The sequence below is a fragment of the Nomia melanderi genome, chromosome 5 (genome assembly GCF_051020985.1).
Source record: "Nomia melanderi isolate GNS246 chromosome 5, iyNomMela1, whole genome shotgun sequence".
NCBI classification, from domain to species: Eukaryota; Metazoa; Arthropoda; class Insecta; order Hymenoptera; family Halictidae; genus Nomia; species Nomia melanderi.
The window spans coordinates 1,146,490-1,172,111 of NC_135003.1; the positions used below are offsets into that span (position 1 = coordinate 1,146,490).

General features: G+C 35.1%; 1 protein-coding gene and 1 non-coding gene across 7 annotated transcripts in view; one reads left to right on the forward strand and one right to left on the reverse strand.

Moving 5' to 3' along the window:
• Positions 1-25,622, forward strand: part of FAR1 (fatty acyl-CoA reductase 1) — a 97,064-nt gene that overhangs the window by 52,983 nt on the left and 18,459 nt on the right. For 2 of the 6 annotated variants that reach the window (XM_076367948.1, XM_076367950.1), the window contains exon 3: positions 10,547-10,584. The exons of 2 other annotated variants lie outside the window; for them this stretch is intronic. The gene's annotated coding sequence lies outside the window, so the exon portion shown is untranslated. Of the gene's footprint in view, positions 1-8,601; positions 8,869-10,546; positions 10,585-25,622 lie in introns of those variants that run through there. 2 more of the 6 variants (XM_076367947.1, XM_031971667.2) reach the window with 2 other exon arrangements.
• Positions 5,488-25,622, reverse strand: part of LOC116424784 (Imitation SWI) — a 77,094-nt gene continuing 56,959 nt past the window's right edge. Inside the window, exons 2-3 of the transcript XR_012998693.1 lie at positions 5,646-5,745; positions 5,488-5,547 (exon numbers count right to left, since the gene is read on the reverse strand). This is a non-coding gene — a transcript (Imitation SWI). The remainder of the gene's footprint in view (positions 5,548-5,645; positions 5,746-25,622) is intronic.

Below are 25,622 nucleotides of genomic sequence, written 5' to 3' on the forward strand. Positions count from 1 at the left end.
GGTCGCTCGAATAATTTTTGAACTTTTGATTGGTTCTATACAACATCGGTTTACTTAATACCGAATTCTCAAAAAATTTCGCGAAAATCGCAGATATCGGTGAACCCCTACCTATTTTGAATGTTATTTCACTATTCTCTACATTTAAAGTTATCTCATAAGGCTTAACATTGTTAATATTCTCGCTCGATTCTTCCGCGATTCGAAAAACCTTATCCCAATTATCATTTAAATCTTTGCACTCGGATAAGAAATTTTGGTTATTCGCGTTTCGCTTTATTTCCGTTTTCCGGCCTTTCCGTTTTGCAAACCCGCGCGAGATGCCCTATTTTATTACATTTATTTCATTTATAATCGCGAAATCTACAATTTGAAGCAACGTGATTGTCTTTACCGTAACGAAAACATTCTTTCTTGCCTTGATTATTATAATGATTATCTCATAATGATCGCGATCCGCCCGGTTTCGTCTTTCTGTTGTCGGAAATGTAGTCGACGGCTGCTTGGTCCGTGTTCCGGCTCATTCCGTTGTTGTGAATACCTGCTGCGCCTCGGCTCGCCGATTCGAATGCTGTAGCCATCTCCGCCGCCTTGTCAAACGTTAAGTTTTTTCCCGCAGGAGACGATTTTGCAATGCTTCTGCTAGGAGTCCCCACATAAATTGATCTCGTATGCTGTCCTGTTAATTTTCCCCGAAATTGCAATGCGTTGAGACTCTCTTCAATTCTTCTATGAAGGCTTTTATATTCTCGTCGTCCCATTGTCGACATTGTTTAAATTTGTAGCGCTCGAGAATCACATTTGGTGTAGGTTCCATGTGTTTTTTCATTATTGTCGACAATTCAGCAAATGTTTTCGTCGACGGTAACGTTGGGGCACGCAAATTTCTCAGGACTGAATACCCCTCGCCCCCCAACAATGTTAGGAAAAGCGCTGCTTTTCTCTCGTTTTGGACATCGTTTGCCAAAAAATACTGTTCCAACCTCTCGAACTACATTCTCCAATTTTCATTCCTAGTGTACTCGTTGATCGAGCCAATTGTCGTCGCCATTTTTGGTATTTCTTGATTTGCGTTATTTCTCTGAGCTATCCGAATCACGATCCTCGGTCCCACTTTGTTCACCGATTCACTAATATATCACTGTTTTTCCTCGTCACCAATTGTAATGTCTGGCACAACGCGTTTTATTTCGGACCATGTCCGCGTGGAGACTGCCTGTCGCAGGACGGTTGCAAAATGTCTCTACAATGTATGCATGTAAATATCTTACAAATCCTAATATCAAGAAGCACTGAATACTGCCTGACCACTTTAACTTCTTTAACCTCGCGACGTATTAAAGAAAACTGAAATAAACCTTTGCATGTGCTATAATTTTGTCCCTGTCTATTTCCGTGTACATTCCTCCTAAGAAAATATCTTGTAGGAATTTCAATATAGGTAGTGTTTACATATTAGCAGAAGGTAGTCCTTACGTATCATTTGCACCTTTCCTGTACTATAATTATAACGCGAGAAATTAAAGATAGCACGCGTGTGTATAATGATTATCTCATATTTTAGTTGTTTGTTTTAGAATCAGGTAAACGGTGTTACTAATTTCTTTCACTTTTTACTTGTATGAGCCAACGAAGGGTATAGCAGGATAAGAGGGTCAAAAGTGCCCTTAAACCGATTTTTCTCGAGAAAGTTTCCTTGATAGCTTATCCATAAAAAACATTCTACACCAATTTTCAGTTTTCTATCTCAACGAGAAGTGTAGTTATAAGGTAAATTCGGAGGCATTTTTGGCACAGCAGCGCATGGCTGAGAATTTTTTTAGATTTCTCCGTTGCAAATTCTTAGCATGAAAAATGAAAAATCCCTCAAAAAAGTAGAAAAATGTAGGTTTCGCAATGACGTATTCGAGCGACAACTTTTTATATAGTTATATATATATATAACTATTAGATACATTTTAGACGACGAATATGAGTTATCTGCAAACATTTCATCACTGATTTTAACGATGTGTTTGGTGAAGCATTTAGGTTATCCGGCTGCGAAACCGCTGGACGATTTTTTGTCGCAGGTGCTTCATAAATATTTCCCGTTTATAAATAAGTTGAGTAAATAAATAAATTCATTTTCATTTCTTTGCGAGGTCAGTGACGTCTGTATAGGTTAATTACAAATTAAGTACAAAAAAATTGTAGTAACACAATTTTAAGTAGAGACTAAGAAAAGTTTCTCAGTCCTTGACATTGTCTGATTCACGTCGTGTTTGGGCTTGTTCTTACCAAGAAGATGCCACTAAGTGATCGGTAATGTTTTCATAGCTGTATCCCGAAAAGAAAAACGAAACATTAAAATTCAATTCTGCTTTAAGCAATGAGTCACCGCGTTGCGCTTATATGTTGTCTGCGACAGTCGGACATCGACCATTGATCGTACAAAATTCGTGTAAAGTTCGTGCAACGCAAGTATGCCCAAGAATAATGTAATCTAAATGTTCTCTGTTAATCTGTATTTAGTGGTAATCAGAAAAAACTCGCTCACAAAAAATGCGCACATGTATGAAAATTCACAGGAAAAAGCGCACATGGGAAGAATAGCATGATGTAAAATACGAAGAGTGCATAACCCGTACATAGTCACGCGGCGGTCACGTGCATCGTACGAATTGTTTTCGCAGAAAATTCTTTTTCTCCGAAAGTTGCTGAGGAATTTGTTGGTCCGCGCTGTTGCATCTGAATAAGAATTTCGAATTACGAATCGACGCATTTCTTTTAACTTACCTAATTCCTCGATTTTCTCTTGAAGCTTATCGAAACATTTGAAAGCCTCGATGGTGTTGTCGAGATGTGTTTTAATTAACTGTCTATCATGCTATTCTGATTGTTCATGCTCGTCGAGGAATTTGTTGAGCACAGTGATTTGCCGAATTATCTAACCACGTTTGCGTCACAAAGTACCGAAAGTGTCAAGACCGCGCGTGTTTCGTTCGTGCGGGAATGAGGACTCGGGGATCGGAATATAAGTGAATAAATTATAATAAAAGAAATATATAAATACATAACATGTGTCGTATTATACAACGCAAAGGATGTTTGTAAGTATATAACGACCGATTCGTAAATATAAGCTACATGGTAACGAGAAAAATGCGCAACATGAAAAATACGTACAGAAAAATGAGCACATCTGCGAAAACGCAGAGGAAAAAAGCGCACAAAGCGAAAGGCGTACAATGTAAAACACGAGCAGTCCATAACCTGTACACATATGAATTGTGCAATTGTAAAGCAAAAGCGTAGACGGGGTAGAGGTTCTGCATATTTATTAAATTATTGCGAAAACATACTTACTTCTTGTTAAACAAATTACTTGCTGTTAAACAAATCACTTGTTATTTTGCAATTCTCCTGAAATATAACAGTTTTCTGATAATTTATTATAAATATTAAAAGTTGCTACTACTATGCATCCAGATGAGATTTATTTATATTAATAGTTACTAAAATTCTGAAAAATTTTCCAGAGATACATATTTACATCTAGAATAACTATAATTTCTTTTATAATTTTCGATCAAACAAAACATAAAATATAAAGCATAAACTGTGAATAGCATTCCACCCTGTAACTATCTTAATAGTGAGGGTAGGGGCTTAAAACTTGGGGGCAAAACTTGGTACAAAGGGGTTCCTTCGAGAAATCTATCGAATCGTATGTGCGAAATGTTATTATTATTTTGTTGTTAAGATATGTGAAATAAATATGTATTTTTAAAACTTGTACCAGCTTTTCTTTGCAATATTTTGTTTTCTTCTATGCTAGCAGACTCTATTTTCATGACTTTTATTCATGTACAACGAAGGACGTGGAACGGACACTTCGCGGCAATGGAGGGACTGGTGTATTAAATACTTTAGTTACAAGAATATTAGGTCCTTTTACCCTAAACAATCAAATTAAAATATTTTTTAGAACTATATTTTGCTGTATCATGTTTTTATTCGATTTTATTTGAACAAGGCTATTTATTTATTCAATTTCAGTTTACATTTGGTTTGGGGACACTTTTACCCCTGTTTGCTCTTTCGTAGAAAATCTTCATCAGGAATATTAATCGTTATTAAAAATCAAAGAATTTAAAAAGGCATAGATGTCATAGAAATTTGTCTAATACTATGTCATGTCATGTCATGTATCTAATACTATGTGTGAAGTGTTAGGCGTAGATAGCCAGAAATTTCAGAAATATAGGCACTTGAAGTTACGTCTCTTGAATGTATATCATGATTATAATTGAAATTTTCAAAGTCGCAATGCAGATGTGAGATAGATTGTTGGATAGTAACCGCAATTTTTTTGAGTTCGAGTCTTCTCGGATCACACTCACATTTCTTTTTCTTATTTTTTTCTCCACTTCTTAACTTTTCATTTTGATGTAGATATAGATGATGCTGTGTGATAACTATGATGCATACAAAAGACACAGAAAAGTCGAGTAAATAAAAATATAGAAAATATCAAATCATATGTTCTTATTCACAATGAATTACAAACATCAGTATATTTAAACATGATTAAATAGGCGTGGTATGCATATAAATTAATACCTCCAAGTAACATATTCTGCAATGTAAATCAGGTTGGCACTTCCAGTGAAAACGCAATATAAAAAGTGCGCGTGCAATAAATTAGCCTTTGTAAAATGCTCTTGGTGTCAAATTTTTTCCTGTTTTTCAGTATGTATGATAATTATCACGAAGCGTCATGTATATCTTCATCACAGTGAAAGATTAAAAAGTTCAGAAAAAATGTGAGTGTGATTCGAGAGAACTTGAACTCAAGAAAATCGCGTTACTACCCACCAATCGAGTCCACATTTGCATTACAACTTTGAAAACTTCAAATGCCTACTTCCTCGAAATCTCTGACAATCTACACCTACTATTTCACATATAGTATTGCATAGATACATGTGTACTATTACCCTACAAAAAAATTATTAAATTCGAAGGGGGACAATTAGGATCCTGCCTTTGTTAGTGTATAACTGAAAATGACACATGATATAAGTAATGAATATTCAGATTTAGATAGTACGTTGTGATGAGGATGATTCTATTCTATTGACTGTCGCCGGAATCCCCGAATATTGCTACGGAATACGTGCGATTTACCACAGCCAAGTAACAGAACAGAACAGTTTTAACCACAGTATTGATTCATTGTACTATCTGATTTTTATTTAAAAAGATAGTTATAGAATTCAATTTTTATTTACTGATCATAAAATACGAACAATATTTTCTTAATATCGTGCGCTATAATATCGTGGTGAAGAGTATCGTGCTTTTTATTCGATTGTATTCGAACAAGGCAATTTATTTATTTAATTTCGTTAATCGAAACAAAATAAAAATTTATGGGGTGTTAAATATGTTTCTTGAGTAAAGATCATTCTTACCTAGAGGAGAAAAATATTTTCGACGTTTCGGTAATCGTACAATGCCTTTATGTATGTTGTCGAAATATATTAGTACTCGCGGAGAATGCTAAAATACATTAACAATAGGTTGGAATTTTCACACTTACTTATATTATAAGTATAAAAATAATTGCTATTTGTAAATATTTGTCTCATATCACATACCTCTAAAGATTCAATATTTGCTGGATTATTTCATTCCGTAGAGATCATACAGATATGCGTTAAACCCCGGTTCATTATTTATTTGTCAGAAAACTGCAAACTGAAAGTATTTACAGTATTAACATAAGTGGAACTCATTCAAATACGAAATTATTTGACTACAAATGAAATTATGAAACTATTGAGGTGGAGATCGTTTTTTTTTCAAACATTTGCTTATAATTGCGCATGCGTCATTAGAGGGAGCAACAATATGCTTTTAATACTAAATTAAAATCGTGTGACTCTTCCGTTCGATTTCTCTCAAATGCATCGTTTGAGAGAACATACAATACGCATTTAATGCTACTATTATTACTATAAATTTGCGCCAACGTAAACATGGGAAGCGCAAAAAAATTATTTCAAAAGGACGTAACATAAGGGAGAATAGGGTAATCACAGTCAGCGAACAATGATGGTCAGCACTGTTATTAAAAAGTGACATATCCGAAGTTTCTAATTTTTCTTGTTTACATCTTATTATATCGTTTACTACTCGCACGCACGGTTGCCACTTAATCGCTGCTCAACGACAAAGAAAAACAAGCTTTATAACAAATTTATAACAAGCTTATAGGCCGAGGCGAACCGAATCAGCTCAGATTTAACAGCTAAAAATTAATAGTTAAAACTTAGTAGAATGAACATTTTTTGTATAAATTTGTTATTAATACATATTCAGATTCAATATCAATGACAAAAAATGTTTTAAAACAAAACCGCGGGATTTAGAACGAATTATTCAGCTTTTTGCTTATAAAACGAAAATTTTTAAGTTTTTACACATTTTTTACTGGTATTGAATCTGAATGTGTATTAGTAACAAATTTATACAAAAAATGTTCATTCTAAGTTTTAACTATTAGCTTTTGTTGATCATTTGGGAATCTAAAAAGAAATTCAATTTATTGTAAAATTCTTTTGATTAAACCAAAATTTTACAATTTAATGATAACAGAATCAATTATTGATACATATGTCACAAACATACTACCTTTTAACACTATATATAGTAGCACAGATTTTCGTGACACGACTCTTCGCAAAGAGTACATTCAACCCGATCTTTTGAATGTGGGTGGGTAAATGTGTCATTGCAATAAATGCAATATTATTCTCTGGAAGATCATGTATTTATGTTATTAATTCGTCCTTCCTTATTAGTCTTCATTCTTCTTTTAATATTGTCCTTCTTTGGCCTAGTCTTCAACTTCTTTTGTTAGTTTTCAAGAAGTATCATTTTATTAACAGTGATGTCAAATGTAAAGTTGTTTTTTTCTTAATTATTCAACAAGTAAACCTTTGTAGGGTTGTACAAAGTATACGCTAAATTCCCGGAGTTGGAAGTATGGTCAGTTCGTTGAAGTTAACTTTCATTATTGTGTCTTCTATTTTTTCTGGGCGCATCATTTATAATCATAGAAACATTCAAATAAAGGAAAATGTGATTCGACTTGCCCGCTTCTAAGAATTTCAAAGTGAATACAATAAATGGATAAAATACAATATAATAATCTAAAGTACATTAAATACTGAATATAGGCACCTTAGAGACTAATAATAATAAATACAATTGAATTTCCAAGCTTAGCTTTCTATTATAGCGTATTTTAGACTAGCAACGAATTCGTTACGTTCACTCACGTTCGCTTCGATTCTAACACATGCTGGTAGCAAACGATGGTCTCAAACAATTGAAGACGTATTAGATTAAGTGCAGGGAAAATGTATGCAGTAAGATGGATGATCATTGTGCTCGTTTTTATAGCAACGTAACACATATGGCCAATATTTTTATTTTTATCCGATTCGCTTCGGTTTACCCTACTGTTACGTTTGCTTGATTTTTTATGTCTTTTTCATGCAATTTTTTGATAGATTTTTCCATTTGTGTACTCTTCCTTCTAGAGTCTGGAATACATCACAAAATAATCGCGTTAATTAATAATTAACTATTTAAATAATACGTAGTGATCTATAGAACCTAGAATTATGATCAGGATCGAAAGGAACAAGGTAAACTGAACCTTTCAATTCGTCTATTCGGTTAGAATGATTTAAAGATTCATTTGTCTCTTCCTCGTAGGGTTCTCCTGCTTTACGTCGAATACACTGACAATAAGTCGCATAAGTATATGTCGTCTAGTGAAGTATATTAATGAAATACTGATATAGTAACTTATATACGAATAGCATATATCTAAAAATATTGCAGTATGATACTTTTTACCTCACGGTAATTTCAGTCATCGAGCAAATTATCCACCAATCTTTGTACATAGTAATTCTTACTTAAACATCACTTCTCAAAAACATTGTTCTGTGATCCTTCTCGTCCCACAATAATCTCAATTCATCAACGACATTGCTATACAACAAAAATCCTCATCATCGTGCCATATATTCCACTAAATCCTTCATTCACCATTAACACCCACCCACATGTTAACTCATAAGTCAACATCTCTTACAAATGAAACACTGTTCCTTTATCTTTCTCATCCCATGAGAACTTCGATTCAGCAAGGACGTTGCACAACAAACATCCCCATAGTCGCACAAAAATTTCCAATGAAATCTTTCGCGTACCAGTAACGTCCACTAACATCTAGTAACTACCAGCACCATTTGAAAGGCCCAACTCCAAAGACTTATACACACATAGGATACAATCTACGTCGCTGTGCATACATTTTCATTTGAAAAAAAAAGGTTCCAGCCAAGTCAGCAACAAAGTCAACGAAGGTCTCAAAGTTCAACGAAGAATCCGTGCATGGGAGAGTGTTTTTTGCGAGAATGGCGTGCGTGCGGCGTGTAGACGCGTCAATAGAATCGGTTGTTCGGCCAGGGGTGGGAGAACCTGTCCCGGCCTCTCACGCGGCCGGGTATAAGGAACTCTGGTTGGTCCCAGGTACGCTCAGTCCTACCTTTCGTTAGTTGGCTCGTCTTAAAAGTAGCTGGCCCACATATCATCCCCTTAGTAATCCACGACACGCGTTCCCGTTCGCGTCGACGTTTACACCGCCACGGAATACACTGATCCGCTCGGAATCTCTTTCTCTGTCTTTCGCTCCGCTGGTTTATCGTCCAAAAACGAACAAGAATTTTTTCGTGTACCGCAACCGCAACTGGATATTACTCTTTAGATCGGATATAAAAGACGCTTGTGACAATTCTACTGGTGAGTCAAAGAAACACTTATTACCGTTCTTGACACTGGAACTTCCGAGTGTTCGCCGTGATTCATATGTAATACTTACACGAAATGCCGAGAGTGCATTTGACCGAGTTTTGATATTGAAAATAATTTTGGACGTTTGAGCCATCCGTTTGCGAAAGTGATTACGTCCGTTGCACAGAAGTCGAGGAAGTTAGTAAAATTAGATTGTTAGACCACCTTTAGCTGTGACATTAAAGTTTCAAGTAATTAAGAAGATGGAGTTAGTCGCTGTAACCATTGTGAACGGCTCATTTAACACTTTTGCAATATCAATAATTGTGAAATAAGAACATTGAAACCATCGTCGTCGTCAATTTGATAAGTATGGTAGTTCGAACGTTAGAAACCAAGTCTCCAACTTCTCCCTCGTCAACCGATGAATAAGGAGAGGAATATATACTCGAGGAACACTCGTCTTGTCTGGTCACCGCTCGAACATCCTCGCGTAGTGGTTGTTTATGTGGCACCGTTTTCAGTCACGCTGTGACCGGGACTCGTCTAGTCGTACGGTTTTATCTCGATATCCGTCCAGTTAAGGAGATTCCGCTTCTACGATTCTTCTTTCCCGTGTTAGATTTCGACATTCATTCCGTCGCGACGCTAAATCGTTGAATAGTGTACTGTGAGTTGTTGAAAGTTTGTTTCTTTTCGTAATCCGTTTAATATCGAGTTATCTTGTTACGAGACGTTTCTCTTCTGCTGGTATTCAGTGGATAGTTCATTTTGTTTCGGGTATCGATAATCGGATTACTTTTTGGGTGGTCGAAGATTTGATAACTAGACTAGTGATTTAGGAATTTCATCCTTTTTGGAGTATTTCTGTAGAAACGTGCTACCGAATGTGCCCTTAAATAGTTTTCGAAAGTGAATTTTTGTGGGAGTGCATTCATAGTTTTCTTTTCTTAGTTCTTGTTCGTACATAGTTCTTAAAGTGTTTTACAGAGAAAATAAACAATTTTCTGAGGTATGGAGGTTATATAGGAAATTCTTGTTTTCGAATGTTTTCCTAAGTGTGTACACTGATACAACGTTGGTATTCGTTGCGTCGTATTGTAAGATAATTAAAGATGACCGGCTAGCAATTTAGAAATCTTCTCTTTGGGGAATTTACTGGAAATCGTGCTACTTTACGCTGTCTCGAAAGTGTCTGAATTTTCTGAAGGCATCGAAATGTTCAGCTCCATATAAACTGATAGAGATGTTATCACTGCTGTTTGAAAAGCTTGAATTACAAACTGAAGGATATTAATTATAACTTTTACAATTTTATACAATTTTACAGGTATAATACTTTTTTTCTCACGTTTGAGAGCTAATATTTCTATAATTCCTTTGTAACGAGCGGAAATGTAAGAACTCATTTCTATTCACATTTAAACATACTCTGCCCACTATTTATTGAAAAAGGTATAAAACAAGAATGTATACAAGAAATATCTTAGGAATAAATAGCACCAAGTTTTTGGATGATTTATGAATTTACTTACTGTACACTTGTCTTTCTTCCGAATACGTTTAAGTTGTTTTTTTATTATTCTATAAGTCGATAAACGATAGCTATTATCGTTCACGTTATTTAAATGTTTAACAATGATTTTTACCCGTGTGTTCTTTTTCTTTGGTGATTTCCGATGGCCAGGATGACATTGGACTCAATCGTCGATTGCCACAGAATGGGTAAGCAAAAAATCAACTAAATTTTCGATTACACACGCGAACAGTTCTGTACCTTTATCACGAACATTTTATACTTGCTTCACTTCACGTGATCGCAAATTAAATACAAGAATATAATTGAGTTGTGTAGAACATTTTTATTTCGCGAACATTAAATTTATGAATAATTAATTGGTTGTCGTAAATATAATTTTCGTGAAGACTGAATTTTTAATATAATTCGTAGGAAAGAAATGTTCAACGCAGCAAATAATCTCTCAATGCAACTCGCGAAAAGAAAACTTTCTACATGCTTGTGATCACTGTTATTTTCTTATTGTGTCAGAAGCAGAAGAAAAACGGAACTTATTAGATAAATTCCATTCTCTGACATGATTTTTAATAATTCAACAATTGCAGTCATTCATCATCCGTCATCTGTGAAAACATTGAATCCACTAATTCAATAATTATTGTTTATTATTGTTTAATAATTCCCTTTTAAGTATATGAAAGTTCAATCGACCCTTCTTATTTTTTAAATGAAACCAGTCAAAATCAATTATTCGGGAAAAAAAGAATCGAATAGTTTCGTGTATAGTTGAGCATTTATTATTTGAAATGGAGATATATAAACGTTGAATTACCCGTCTGTATTTTCCTCGGCTAAAAGAGAATCCGCTACCAACAATTGCTCACGTTATTAATCGCGTTATACCGTAATAAAAATCTTCTCGGAATTAACCTCTTCTGCAATTATCCTTTAATTCATCCTGTCTAAATCTCAAGTTACCGCAACGTTTCTCGAGCGTTCGCCGTGCTTCTCGTACATTGGACTCGAGCAAATTTTGTTTAAAACAAAGATAAGAAAATAAGAATTTGAAATAATCAATTACTTCAACTGCTTTGTCATTATTATTTCATTAGCAACGGGAGTAGTTTTATTTTGTTTTCTGCAAATAATTTCTTATTTGAATCAATTCGTTTTATTCCATTTTGTTTATACGTCAACTTGTAAACAGTATGTCTTTGAACGTGTATGCTTATTTTGTTTATTTTATCGCATGTGAAGAAACTTCGAAATAAATTTACTCCATATAATATTTCGTATTTCATGTAATGTATTGTACTGTAATATTTTTGAGTCGAATCTATTGTCAAGGTCCAGAATGCCTTTTTAATCATCGAATAAGAATAAATTATATTAAAATATGATTGAATTAAAAGATAAATAGTGCTAAAGGTAATCTAAAAGTAAGTAATTGTGCCAAAGTTAACACACTTACAAGTAATAACTAAACAGCGCAAAGTTCACAGTTCACAATTGCACAGAATGTACGCTATAAAAAGCACGTATGAAGTATCCAAAGTACAATGATTAGGCAAAATCATTCTTTATCGTGTTTTTGTTTCCCTAATTATATTCTCGAAAATGTGGAATCTACACGAAGATTCTTGGTCTAGCAATAACTTGTTCTATAAAATACTACGCACGTCGAGATGATTTTTCTCCAAAATTGCCAATGACATCTTACACGCATTAATAGTTCTGTTACATTGCACTAGATCGTTTCGAAATGTATCACTTTATAAAAAATTATTGATAAACAAAAGTATTGTACATACTGTGTAAAATAAGTAAAAACAAAATTCGTCGCGCAAGACTGCTAAATTGAATTGATCACTATGAATTCATTTCCAGCGCAAGAGGTAAAAGTTAACTGTTCGAATATTTTCTATTGAAAACAACTATCGTGTTTAACGCAGGTCTCGGCGCATTTCCGAACCGATGGACTTAGAGCGGAAATTCGTTGTAACGCGACGGGGCAAGGTAGATCATGAACCTAGCGGATCTCTGGCTGTGACCGAAGCACGCTTTAACGAATGAAAAAGGGGGGTTGAGGAGGGTTGGGAGGGGAAAAAAAAGAACGGTTCCCACGAATTTAACCGGTGGCGTCTCGTCTGGTTTGAATCGCCTAATCGCTGGTTAAAGAGGAAATTTCATCACGGAGGTTCTCTCTCGGCTGATGACGGCGGCCGCCGGCCTCTCCTAAGGGTCATTGGCCACGACATTGATACGGCTCGATCCGTGAATCGACGTGCTCATTACGGAAGTAGCGTCGAATAAATCGCGGTCGAATTAATTACACGCTTAAGTCCGATCGATGCCATACCGTCGAGTTAATTAGTCATTGTTCGCATACGTGACGAATACTATTAGGAGAACTATTAGAATTTTCATATCAAATGGATAACGCTATTGCTTATCCGACTAATTTATTCTAACAAAAGAAAGATATCTTGCAAGTTTTATAAAAATTTTAATGTTTATAGCAAAAGGTAATTCATTTTTCACGTGACGAATGTACTCGTCAAACAACGTTACGGGATTAAGGAAAGAATCATGATTATTATCAATCGCAGCGCAGTTGCTTCGAATTAGCTTTTTGTAATTGGAACTGAAATTCGCAGATACAAGGCATCGAAGTCATTTGTATATTCACACCGCTTTATATAAATCTTAATAGAACTAACCCCTTATCTTATCTATAATGGAAATGTCATGTTGAATTGAGTAAAAATGAACGTTACCATTTTTTTTTTTTTCACTTCGAAAGAGGACAAAATTTACGAATGATTTTTATTTATTTCCACAGTGAACATGTAGTTTCTTCTTCTGTTAGGAAGCGGTTAACAATGAAGGCTTTTCAAAAATGAGATCAGAAAAGAAAGGAAATGTGTTTTCGACTTGTTTATGAAGCCAGTGGCATCATACAATTTTGTGTTAACGTAAAGAAACGGAATAAAATTCGGTGCAAAGCGTTTATTACGTGCTGACAATACATTATGAAGCAAGAGGTTAAAAAACCGCACGAAGGTCTTCTTTTCTTTCTCTGGGTGACTAAGAACCTGAATTTTTGACGAGAGATCTTGAAACTTTGAAGCTACAAATTGAAAAAGATCTTCTGTGTCAGATAGTGCGACGCGCTACCTGCTGGACGACCAGTTTTTGCAATGCTAATCAAACAGGTTGTCGTTGAATGTGGGTCTAGGTTCAACATTTCGGATATGATCGCTTTTTTCAATATCTGAACGATTACGCCAGCGCGTGTTTGTAGAATAATCTCGAGTAACCTTGACCAACAAAAGTTTCTCTTTAATTTTTGAACGTGTAGAAACGTTCAGAACCAAACGTCAGAGGAAAATGGCGATCTTCGAATGTCGAGAACAATTTGATAATGTAAAAATTAACATAATGGATGTCTATTAGACGCCTCGTCATGATTGCTTTGGCGTTTGTTGTAATTAAATAGTAAACTTTGCGATGTTTGAAAATGTCTAAGGAAGTAATAATTGGTTAATGGAATTACAATGTTGCGATGAATTTTGATGATTTTTATAAAATTATTGGTATCGATGAACTTCGCGGTTTTTGTTTTAACAGAAGTAAATCTAGCGACGAAATAATAAACTATACGATTAGTTAAACGATATTTGAAAAAGTGATAATTTTTTATAACACTTATAAAAACAATTACAAAGTTTTCGATGTTGGCTAATGTAGTAGTTCTAGTTTCAAAAGAGAGAAATGTTACAACAAACTGACTGTACAAGGAACTATTCAATAAAACAGTGATGAATTGGAAAATTTTTGTATGAAAATTACGAATACGTTGCTACAGTCGATTTTAGTAGTTTCATCGTTGAAGAAGTGGAGCTTATAAAAAGTGAGAGGAAAAGGATGCAAGTGATCGGTCAATAAAACCATGATCTCTTCTACGTTCCCAACAACGTGTTAAGAGAATTTATGATCTTTGTCTCGTTTTAAAATTCATGAATTTTAATCAGATAAAACGATAAACTAATTAACCTTTTCTCAACACATGCAAATTTTTCTCACAGTTCACAATCAATGTTAATTAAAAAATATAAGTGGATTGTTTTAGATTACAATATGCGATAGAAATTTGCACAGAATGACTAACGTCGTTTTTCCTTGGTGGCAATTATATTAGAGATTACAGAGGATAGAGTAAAAAGAGTTTAACGAGATATATATCGAGCAAGTTTCTTTCCTACAGTTGCACGTTGCGGTTTCCTAGCTGTTTTAAAACAAACGGTACTGCGTCGTTTTACAAGTTAAAACAAGTTTCACGTTTATTGGTATCGCAAAAAATATACCTCATTTCGTTTGCATTTCATTATAATTGTATTTATAATTGTATTAATAATTGTATTAGCGTAATTGTGATATTTATAATTTTAAAACAAAATCAAAGATAAGTAAGTATTTATCGATTCAACCAAAATAAGATAAGACAAATTTTCTTAACGAACTGACGTTCATACGAAACAGTAATTCATTAAAATTAGTATTTTAATTTTACTTTTAACTACTTTAGGCGATAAAGGAAAAAAGCTATTCTCAACGTTAACAGAATTCTAGTTCCCAAGGTATAACTGCTTTTACCTAAACTAAGATTATTTTCGATTCTTGCTTTCCAGGTGAAAATATAGACCACTTTAATAAATGACTAAAATAATTGCATAGGAATTAACAACAGTTTATTTTGAAAATCATCGGAAATCAATAACCATGATTGAGAGTTCCTCCTTAAAAAGTTAACCCGTTCCCTGCCAATCACACGAGTACACCTCTAAAAAATCTATCGTAGCAATATCGTATTCGTCCCGATGCCGACGAAGTTGCAAGCTCAAGGTTCCTTAGTCGACCAGTGCAAATTGACATTGGGACGTCGAAGCGAGTTTTCCGGTTAAACGTTAGTTCAAATACGCGCGGTTTAACGAATACTATTTCATGAACTAATGGAAAAACGGTCGGTGTGTATAACGATCCTTGTTGTACAAACAAACGCGAATGGGGGAAAGTGTTAATGAAATCGAAGCGGTCGCCGTCAATGCTCCGCGTGAGTAGCGTCGAGGACGCGAATGGCTATTTACATGGGAGAAAAAGACAAAAAAGAGGGGAAGAGGACCTAAGAAATTTGCGCCTGTTTTTTCTACGCGCGACCAGTGTTTCCAAGCATACAGCAATCGTAGCTTTTGTCAAACGTTGTATTCTTCTCGAAAAGTCTCTTAACCCTTTGCGCTCTAGAGGTGCATCTCATTCGCCAATTGATTTGACGCAGCAAAAATTGTAAAGTTTGATATTTAATATTAAATGTTGTATAATACATCAATATGCGAAACAGTGAAAGAAATTAGTTTTTTTCCTCAATGTCTGTGCGATTTCTCGACAAGTCTAGTTCAGAATATGTCATTTGCATCTTGTAACTAATTAGTAATGATGATACAGCAGTCCTATAAAGAATTTTCTTAGTGTAATCAGCCTCACGCAATTTGAAAGCTCTGATCATCAGTGACTACTGTGGCAGTCAACGTGTTAATAGAAATTCATGATCACTACACACTCGGTGCGCAATTCGTTTTAAATGAGTTGTAACGGCGTTTATGCAGAGATGAGTTTCGCCAGTGACTGTAATCCGTCAAGCTGGCATTGATCGTTTTTCCTCTCACGGGATCGTTATCTTGGATTCCCAAATATTTTCTAACTAACGCTAATTTCAAGGATGTCTGATGATGCATTCGGTGATTCTCATTCTCCAGAGGAATTCTTGGGAATTGACATCACAGAAAGTTCTATATCCTTTGCTAAAAAAAGGTGTTTCCCTATTCAGAGTGGTCGATTTTAGACAATTTGCAATATAGAAAACTGCTGGGTTATTGTAGATTGACGGTTGTAATTTTTTAGGCGATAAAGAAGACCTATTGTCTTCAAGAACGATGTAATGGTCAAAGTGTTGACGGCTTGGTGACGCCTAGCATAGAGAACTAAAATTTAGTCATTCATAATTGATGAGTTTATTTTAAATACTTAACAATTCATGTTTAGTTTTCGTAGATTAGTTTACAGTAATGTTGTAAAAATTTAGAAATCTGTTTTACTTAAACGCTAGTTCGAGTCGTTCAAAATGGAATAAAAAAGGTCCGAATCTTCAAGAAAATTGGAAGAGCAATCGGCCTACTCTTTCACTTTCTTTATAACTTAAATTACTTCACACCACCACGCAGGATTTTTGTGGATGTTGGTTTGATCATTTTGCTTTGATAACTCGTGGAAGTAAAAAAATTCAAGATTTCGAGGTTGGTGATTTGTTTTGCGACGACTGTTTGAAGAACTCCATTTTGAATGTTAATGAGTAAATAAAATCTACAGGTTTGAACAGCGTGAACCGCATGTGGAGGGAATCAAAAGTCATAGAAATTAGGTCTGGCAAGGATAGTGTCAGTTAACGCTTGTCTCTCGATGACACATTTCATTTCGACAGATTTAATTTGTCCGAATCGAAGGAAGCTGTTAGTCTAATCATGATTCTAGAGTACACAGCTCCTGGCATTACGCGTTCAACGTTCATGCTGCCTTAATCCTTTGCGGCCCCAAAATACTAACGAAACAATAACATTATTTAATCCCTTGCATTGTAATTTTTTCGTGAGTTCGCTTTTCAAAATAAATGCATTATTAACCTTTGAATGAAAAACGGCTTCCAAGTTAGCGAGTTCAAGCTTTCGTATCTAAAATCGAAAGTTGCAAGCAAATAATTTCGTTATGTAGACGACAAAATAGTTTTCTAAATATTAAGAAGCAAGGTGTAGTTGAGAAAAATTCGGATGAATATCTAGTTTGCTCGAAATGGTCATCATTATGATCCAAGACTTAAGTATGTGAAAATGGTATACACAAACTGATAATCGGAGTTTATGTTATAATCAATACTTTCTTGTGCTGAGACCTGCCATTTAAAAACTGTTACAGTGTTATTGTTGAAATATCATGTTAGTGGATCTATTTATATTCTTATCATTCTCTCTGTTTCTCTTGATATTGTGTGAAGATTTGAATGTAGATATATCTTGTTATGTTTCCACTAAATTGAATTTAACAATTTTTAACATCCATCAGTTTTATTTATAATTGTAAAAAGGAGTCTCTACCCGTAAATAAAGTATTATTATTACTAACATCATTGTCATCATCATTGTCATCATCATTGTCATCATCATTGTCAACATCATTATCAACATCATTATCATCATCATTATCATTATCATTATCATTATCATCATTATCATCATCATTATCATTATTATCATTATCATCATCATCATCTTGTCGATTCGATGTTCGAATGGAAGCCGACCGATTTACGTGCGCGGAGCACATTGACGTAAGAAATCAGGTACGAGTATGGAAGCTCGTTTTGCAATTTTGCAAGTACTCCGTGACTGTAATTGTCCGCGAGAAGTTTCACCACCGTCGCGTCGTTTCCATTCGACTCGGCGACCCGTATAAATTATTCAATCGGCGACCGGCGTCGCGAAAAATCGATCAGAACCGATCACCATCCGATCCTCTTAGGCGAGAATACGGAATCAATAATTTTTACTGATTACTTTCTTTTCAATCCCGCAATCACTTTACGACCAATAATACGCTGTTAAAATATGTTTTTCATCGTCATCGGAAATGACACGGTAAAATATTAAAACTTAATTTATCGTAAAAAATGTTGATGTGATCGTTGAACGGGCTTTAACGGCCGCCAATGAATAATTATAAATATGCATCGCGGAAAAAAATAATTGGAGATGCTAATTGGGAATTAATTTAATGAAAGCAAAAAATTAATTATATTTTTATGATCGGTATTGTTTACTCATTGCTCGGGCTTCTTTCACGATGAATCCTGAACAATTTGTTCCAGAAACAAATATCACTGGGGTGTTATATTACTGTAATTTTCAAGATTTTTTGGAACCAAAATTTTAACTTATTACGAAGCAATCAAATCCTGCGATATCCGGTGAAGCAATAGGCTGACAAGTCTGTAAATTAAGATAAATAGAAAAATTCGTAAAATTAAAAAAATAAATAGATAAATCGATTACTTCGGACTCCTATTCTCTGTTCTCATTGCAAATAAAATTCATCTTAGCTTGATATTTATCGCTCGTGACGAGCTTTTCTATCAGAAGAATATTGAATCGTGCGGCGTCATACGCAGATTGCGCGAAGTGTGTCACGGGTACGTCGACTTCCGAATTGTAATGCGAGAATGATCGGCAGGAAGAGCGCGCCTTTGATATGATTCAAACGAGACACTGTACGGAATTCCAATGATTCCCCGCGTTGCTGTACTGTTACGCGTAGACCGGCAATTGATCCGACGAATTCGGCTAACCATTTGTACCTGTTCGCGCGATCAGAGTCTGCCTCCTTCTCGGACTCGTTTGCCAAGTCTTTCTTTGGCGAACACCTTCCCCAGGCCGTGTTTTAACCGAAGTCAAGAACGGAGTTTGATACGCTGCCCCGATTAATTAGAGAATCGCTTGAGCCTCACTACTGCGACGCACTGCTCTCGATAGAGTAACGCGCAGTAGTGGTGGCTCTTGGATCATTTAGCATAATTAGATCACTTATGGGATATTCTGATCTTTTTGTCGAGTGCCGTAGACACTTGCTCTGAACATTGAAAAATTTATAAGTAAATTTATTCTTCGATTAATTTTATTTTCATTTGGACTTCTAATCGAAATATTCTGATTGATGATAACATACCACTTAATGAGGTACACTGATTCGACTGTATCTGGATGTAAGTCGGCAGAAAATTATTCCGCACGAGAAAGTAAATGAAAAACGTGGAATATCATTGTATCGTTTGAAACTTTATTTTTGGATTATAATATCATTTATACAGTCATATCTCTCAACACATTTTAACGAGTTTATCAAATGCATTTTCGAAAGTCTTCAAAACTACTGAATTCATAACAATTTCCATTATTTTTGCAGAGTTATACATCGAACGAATCCCCGTTTTCTTTTGTACTTTTGCGTTTCGGTTTGATCCCCTGTTTTAATGAATTAGTAAATGAGAATTGGGAGAATAGCTGAGCATCCGCAGTGTAATTATAACTGTCGAAATGAATCGAGGGCGCGATCGACGTTACGGCCGATGGAGTGACGAAGCACAAATTTCCCTTCAAAGTCAATTTCCTTCTTTGGCCTATCGCTTTGCCGAGCTTAATTAAATCACGATCTATAACTGTTCCGCGAACTCGCGATAAACGCGGTGCATCGGCGCTAGATGTCATCTCGTACCGTGTAAGTTCAATTATTCGGACCTCAGAACTGTCTGAAACGAGAATATTTTAACCCTAGATCGCCAATCTTTCGTAAAAATAAAAGTCTTATCTATTATTTCTACAGTTTAATTTATAATATTGTTATATAGTTGAATTTATTTATGATTTTTTGTATCATTAACTTAGAAAAGAAGCATCAAAGTTTGCTTTTCTTCTAATTTAGATATTATTTTAAATAATATCACTAAAACGAATACAGTTTAGCGATCTAGAGTTAAAATAATTAACAACTATTCGGATTTTAAGTAACATTCTCTACTTACTTGTACTTCTGAATTTGGCGTAATAATCAAAAGTAAATTAATTTAAATAAATTTGTATTGTCTGTTCTTTATGAAAAGTTGTTCAGTACATATTTTTAGAGTAGTATTGACAGCAGAAAAACTCTAGCTGCTTAAAAGTATTTACTGGTTCTTAGAATTTAGAAAAACTAAGCGATATATTTCGATATTTTTGAAGATTTTGAGCATAACTTGACGTATCAAAAATAAAAAAATCCAACAAATTGTCCAATAATTTTTCTTGAACGTTGTTATCATGTATATTTTTGAAAATTGAAAACATTTGATATTTTAGTATGCCTTTTTCGGTCGTCATATCGTACTAAACGTATTGTTCGTTGCGTTGATTGAAACGTATGCGTTGAACGTTTAGTTTTATATATTAATTACACTTACCAGATGCTTTTTTAAAGATATAAACAATTAAAGCTAGCAAAGGTTATCGATATAGCGTTGACACAGCTGCATGTTATACTATTTTGAGTTATTAAACAACAATAACTTCAGAATAATGATAAGAATTTTTTATAAAAGTTTTTAATAAAATCAGTAAAGTAGATAAAGTTTCTTTGCTTGAATAGAAATTTGTAACAATTTATTTTCAATAGATTTGTAAACCACCCACGAAGATTTTACTTGAATAATTCCTTTATACATACTAAAGTCATAACTTATTTACAAAAATCATACATTAACCTTCAACACTAAATTTAGGGACCACGTATATTTGACGCATATTGAATATAATAAACATTATTTGATAAATGTTTACGTCGAATTTGAGTGACATGATTACACAAATATATACCCCCAATTGTCTATTTTTAAACCTATAATTTTCAAAATTTAAATGAACGAACATCAATTTTTCTAGAAAGAGTAGAATAAATTGTACAATAAATATCTGTAAATCTAGGATTAAAGGATGTTTTCATTCAGCAGAACCTAAATGTGCCAAAGAATAATCCGTATAAACGTTCAAAGCTTAAAGAATATAAAAATGTTGATCTAAAAATGAAAACGTGTTACTTCTGCCTCAGCCTATTCTCATTGATCATCAATAACGTATCGTTTAAACAATTTTCCTCTCTGTAACGAGCAGCAGCGATAAAAGACCTAAATAGTCAGTAAAACAGTGTAATTTGGCTATTTAACCAGGCAATTCCGTTGAACCGGTTGAATCGCTTATTCGCTGGGAACCTTGAAGGAATCGCGCGTATCCAGAAAAGTTCAAGTTTCGAGGGAACTTCGACTACAATCAATATTCCATACCTTTCGCCGGCAATTTCCACGGCGGCCCGCGGGTTTATTATTTATGGCGTCACCTTTCGGGGGAGCGAAGAAACTCAGTCCTTCCCCGGAAAAATTCGGCGAATAAGACGCGTTCGACATATTGGCTGCCACATGATTCATATAGAAATTGCATGGTTCTACATATAGAATCGGTTGAATCGTGGAATTTAATTTCAGAAATCTCTAATAATGCTCACAATGAAATGAAATAATGAAGTATGTACTCGTCAAACGCAGGCCAAATGCAGCTATAATATATTCCAACGAAAAACTAAAGCAAAACAACGAAGAATTACATGCTTATCTAAAAGGGTAAATAATTGATCGTTGAAAGAATTAGTATTACTTCGATTTTAACATAACGTGTATACTCGTCGCCCGCAGTTAACTGGTTAAATATTTTCTTCGAAGGCACCGCCTCTGAAATGTGAATGGCAATAAAAAATTTGCAAAAAGTACTCGAAACGCGTAGGTTCGAGACAGTATTCCCATTGTCAAATTATGCGAGTAAATGGAAAAAGGTGAGTTGACCTTCGGGGTTAATATTTTTTACACACTCTCTCTCTCTCTCTCTCTCTCTCTCTCTCTCTCTCTCTCTCTCTCTCTCTCTCTCTCTCTCTCTCTCTCTCGCGCGCGCGCGCGCGCGCGCGTGTGTGTGTGTGTGTCAGACAATGTGTTAATGCTTGCGGCGAAAATATGTTTCTTGGCCATTCGCCAGGTAGACACTTGAACACCCGATAGCTACGTAACACCGGTGTGTATTGATCCTCGAGATGATAGCCGAGCAAAGAGAGAGAAACAGGAATTTATTTCAGGATCCTCGTATGATAAAGCGTCCGGGGCAATTGGCAACCGAAGATCACTTGAGTTCCTCTGAAAGTTTCGTTGGCTCGCGAGATCGTTAACTGCAATAATTCTCGATTCGATGGGCTCTCCCCGTTCGCAACTCGGTTGCACAACTTTCGTCGTCGCGCGATACGCCGGCTGCTTCCATTTCGGAAGCCAGGGGTAATTGTTCGGATGCGTCGAGCAATAAGCCGACTATGAACTATTATGCGGTTGCATGTTTTTACTGATTAACTCCACGCCATTCTTCAGCATTCTTCTTCGACCGAACCGCATTTTTACTTTTTATCAATATTATACAGTGGCTGGTGAGAATTTGCGATAGGTGGACTGTAGCAATAAGATTAAAGTATAGTATACAGGCCTATGAACAATATTATAAACCATAAATAATTACTGAAGGATTTAAATAAGCTTATATACTAGTATAGTACAGTATACAGACATATGAATAAGCTCCAGCGTTGAGTATATTTATTAATTTTTATCATTTCTGCCCTACGTAGCACATAATACAAGATGCAATAGATCTTAAATAATTATATATAAACTTATAACAGAGCAGAAAGTTTCATTGTCTATTCTGAAGGCTCTATGTACAGACTGTTTCTACTATTATGTTTATGTATTTTTCAATTTATTTGTGTTTTTCTCTTTTCAACCCCTTTTCTAAAGACATTTCTGAATTGGCGAGAAGTATAAGAAAACCTTTGCAAAGGTACTTACACGTTCTTGCTCTTTTTAGGATGCTTTTTCAAATGTGTAGATAAAGTGAGGACTACAGCGGGGTTAATTTCTTGTTTGGTGATTTCTTTCGTTTATTTCTGTTTAAGATTTATTGTTTTATGATTATTCAAAGGATACAAGCCAATTGAAATCTTAACATAAATTATACTATAGTAATTCATTATAATTTATAGTAAACAATTTGTAATAAAGTAAATCAGAAACTCTAAGCTATTAACCGGTTAACTCCGTTCGATGAGTATACGCGTCATCTTAAAATCAAAGTGATACTAATTCTTTCAACAATCAATTGTTTATTTTTTCAGATAAACATGTAATCCTTCTTCATTTTGCTTTAGCTTTTCGTTGGAATGCGTTACAAGTGCATTTGGCCTGCGTGTGACGAGTACACACTTCGTTTTTTTTCATTTTATTCCGCGCAAAACGAAAGACTTTTCAAACTAAATTTCACACTTAAAAAATTATAATTGTTCAGAGAATCCAGTAATCCATGTATGTAATCCAGTTTTCAAAAATTTGTTTGAAAACAGTGTAACTTAGCGTAAATTACCATCGGCCATATCCCATGTAATCAAGCAATTGTATTCGGAGCCCCGATGCGAGTTATTAACTTTCAATTCTGCCGCGCTGCTCTAATGGATTGCGCAAGTTGGTACTCATCGTATTCCAGCCGCCGAAGTTTGCATACGCGGTTAAATAAACTTTCACTGTTGCAACCCAAGTTTTCTCTCTAATCACCGGCATACTGACGTTCACGTCCGCGCATTCTTTCCGATTATACGTTCGCGCGGTGTGCAATCTCGCGTGCATCCCTATCGAATTATATCCTCTTGTTGCCTATGTGCGGAACCCTTTATCAGCGTACTAAACTCATGATTGCAGTTCTTTTTATTAAGTTGCCGGGTAAATTCTCCCCTGAAAGCCGTGGCTTCAGATTTATTTTCAGATTAGGGGGAATCGATACTTTACTCCGCGAACGAAAACTCTATGCAATATCGGTGCGTGTGCTGATAACATTGTTCGACGACATTTTAACTTTCTTGTTTCAATTTATTTTTAACACTCGGTAAGCGTGTCTGGTGGCTTTGCGTTCACCGAGTTCTTGATTTTTTGAAAAAATCAACTTGGAAAGAGATGAAAATTTGTAACTCTGAAAATACTTTGTGTTTTAACAGTAATATTTATGTTATTTTCCGCATACATTTTGTAGAAAATATAATCATTAACAGTCCCAATTCTGAAGTTAATGGACATCGTATTTATTTTAGTATTACCTTTAATATTGTTCTTGATAACTTAGTAATTAGATATTTTCATATTTTCATATTTTCATATTTTCATGTTTTGATATTTTGATATTAATGATTTCGCAGCGTAATGAATACGTACCTTTCGAGTTTCCCACGCAAGGAATAGAAAAAAGATATGTGCCACCGTTTCTAATCAATTAGTCAAATTCTTGTCTTTCGTTAATGCGCGCACAAGAAATAAACTCATCGCCGTAAATATCTCCTACTTATCGACCACCATGCATAAAATCGAACGGCACTGAATGGGAAAGGAAATTATTACCAACGTAATACGTTACCGAACATATTGGTTTTCGATTTTTTGTTCTTTATGTACATCTTGGTCCCAAAAAAATGTCGATTTGACACCTTTCACTTCGTCCGAACGTAACATTCGGAAGGATTTATTTGTACAGCATTTTTTTTGTTAAATTTTGAAAAGCACTCCTTTTTTTCTATAAATCGATCATACAATCTGTTACTACTAACTAAAAGTATATCAGTTTATTTAAAATCATTCTGTCGACATTGCTGTTGTTGAACAAAATTAAACGATCAATGACAATTGAATCGATTAAATTATCGTACCCTTTCCACTCATTCGTATATTCTATCGAATACTATTAAAACGAACAACAACATACAACCACAAGTCAAAATCAATTATAAACATATTCTAATTCAAACAATTTATTTTCGACTCGATTCTGCCGGTAAATCTACAATTAACAAGAAACCAGTCGTATTCAATTGAAACCCGTCACTGCTACGTCGGTACTCCACGAAACAACTTACAAAAGGCTACAATAAACATAACCAATCTCATTATATTACTTTACCGTGATCCATACGAGAAGATTCTTACCGGATAAGTAAATAAACCAAATCGTCTTCTGTGACCTGAAAGACTGGAATCAATGAAAAAATAATACCAACGATACAGCCAGCCTCATTTACACCATGACCAGCGATACAAGAAACTTGGTGCATTCGTAGACGAGAGAAAAATCGGGAAAAAAGTGAAAGGGGGTCGAACAACTTCTAATCACGGAAAGAAAATCCGACAGGATGAGTGGGTGGGGCGCGAGGGTGAGAGGTGTGGGCGGTCAACGTTGGGCGACGCCGAAAAAAAGGAAGACGCGGTTTCGGTTGGAAGCGGAGGGGAGACGGAAAGGAAAAGAAGATTTCTGTCAGTCAGTCGGTCGCGGTCGTTGTTCGTCGCATAACGGGTTTTCATGTAACGGGGTCGACCGGCGTTCCTCTCTTTTCTTCCTTGTTCCTTCGTCCGTGGAGGCCGAGGAACGGGCGCGGATTCTCGTGACCGTTTCGAGGCCGGGACGCTGACCTAGAATCCCGTCGGTGCTGCTTTTCT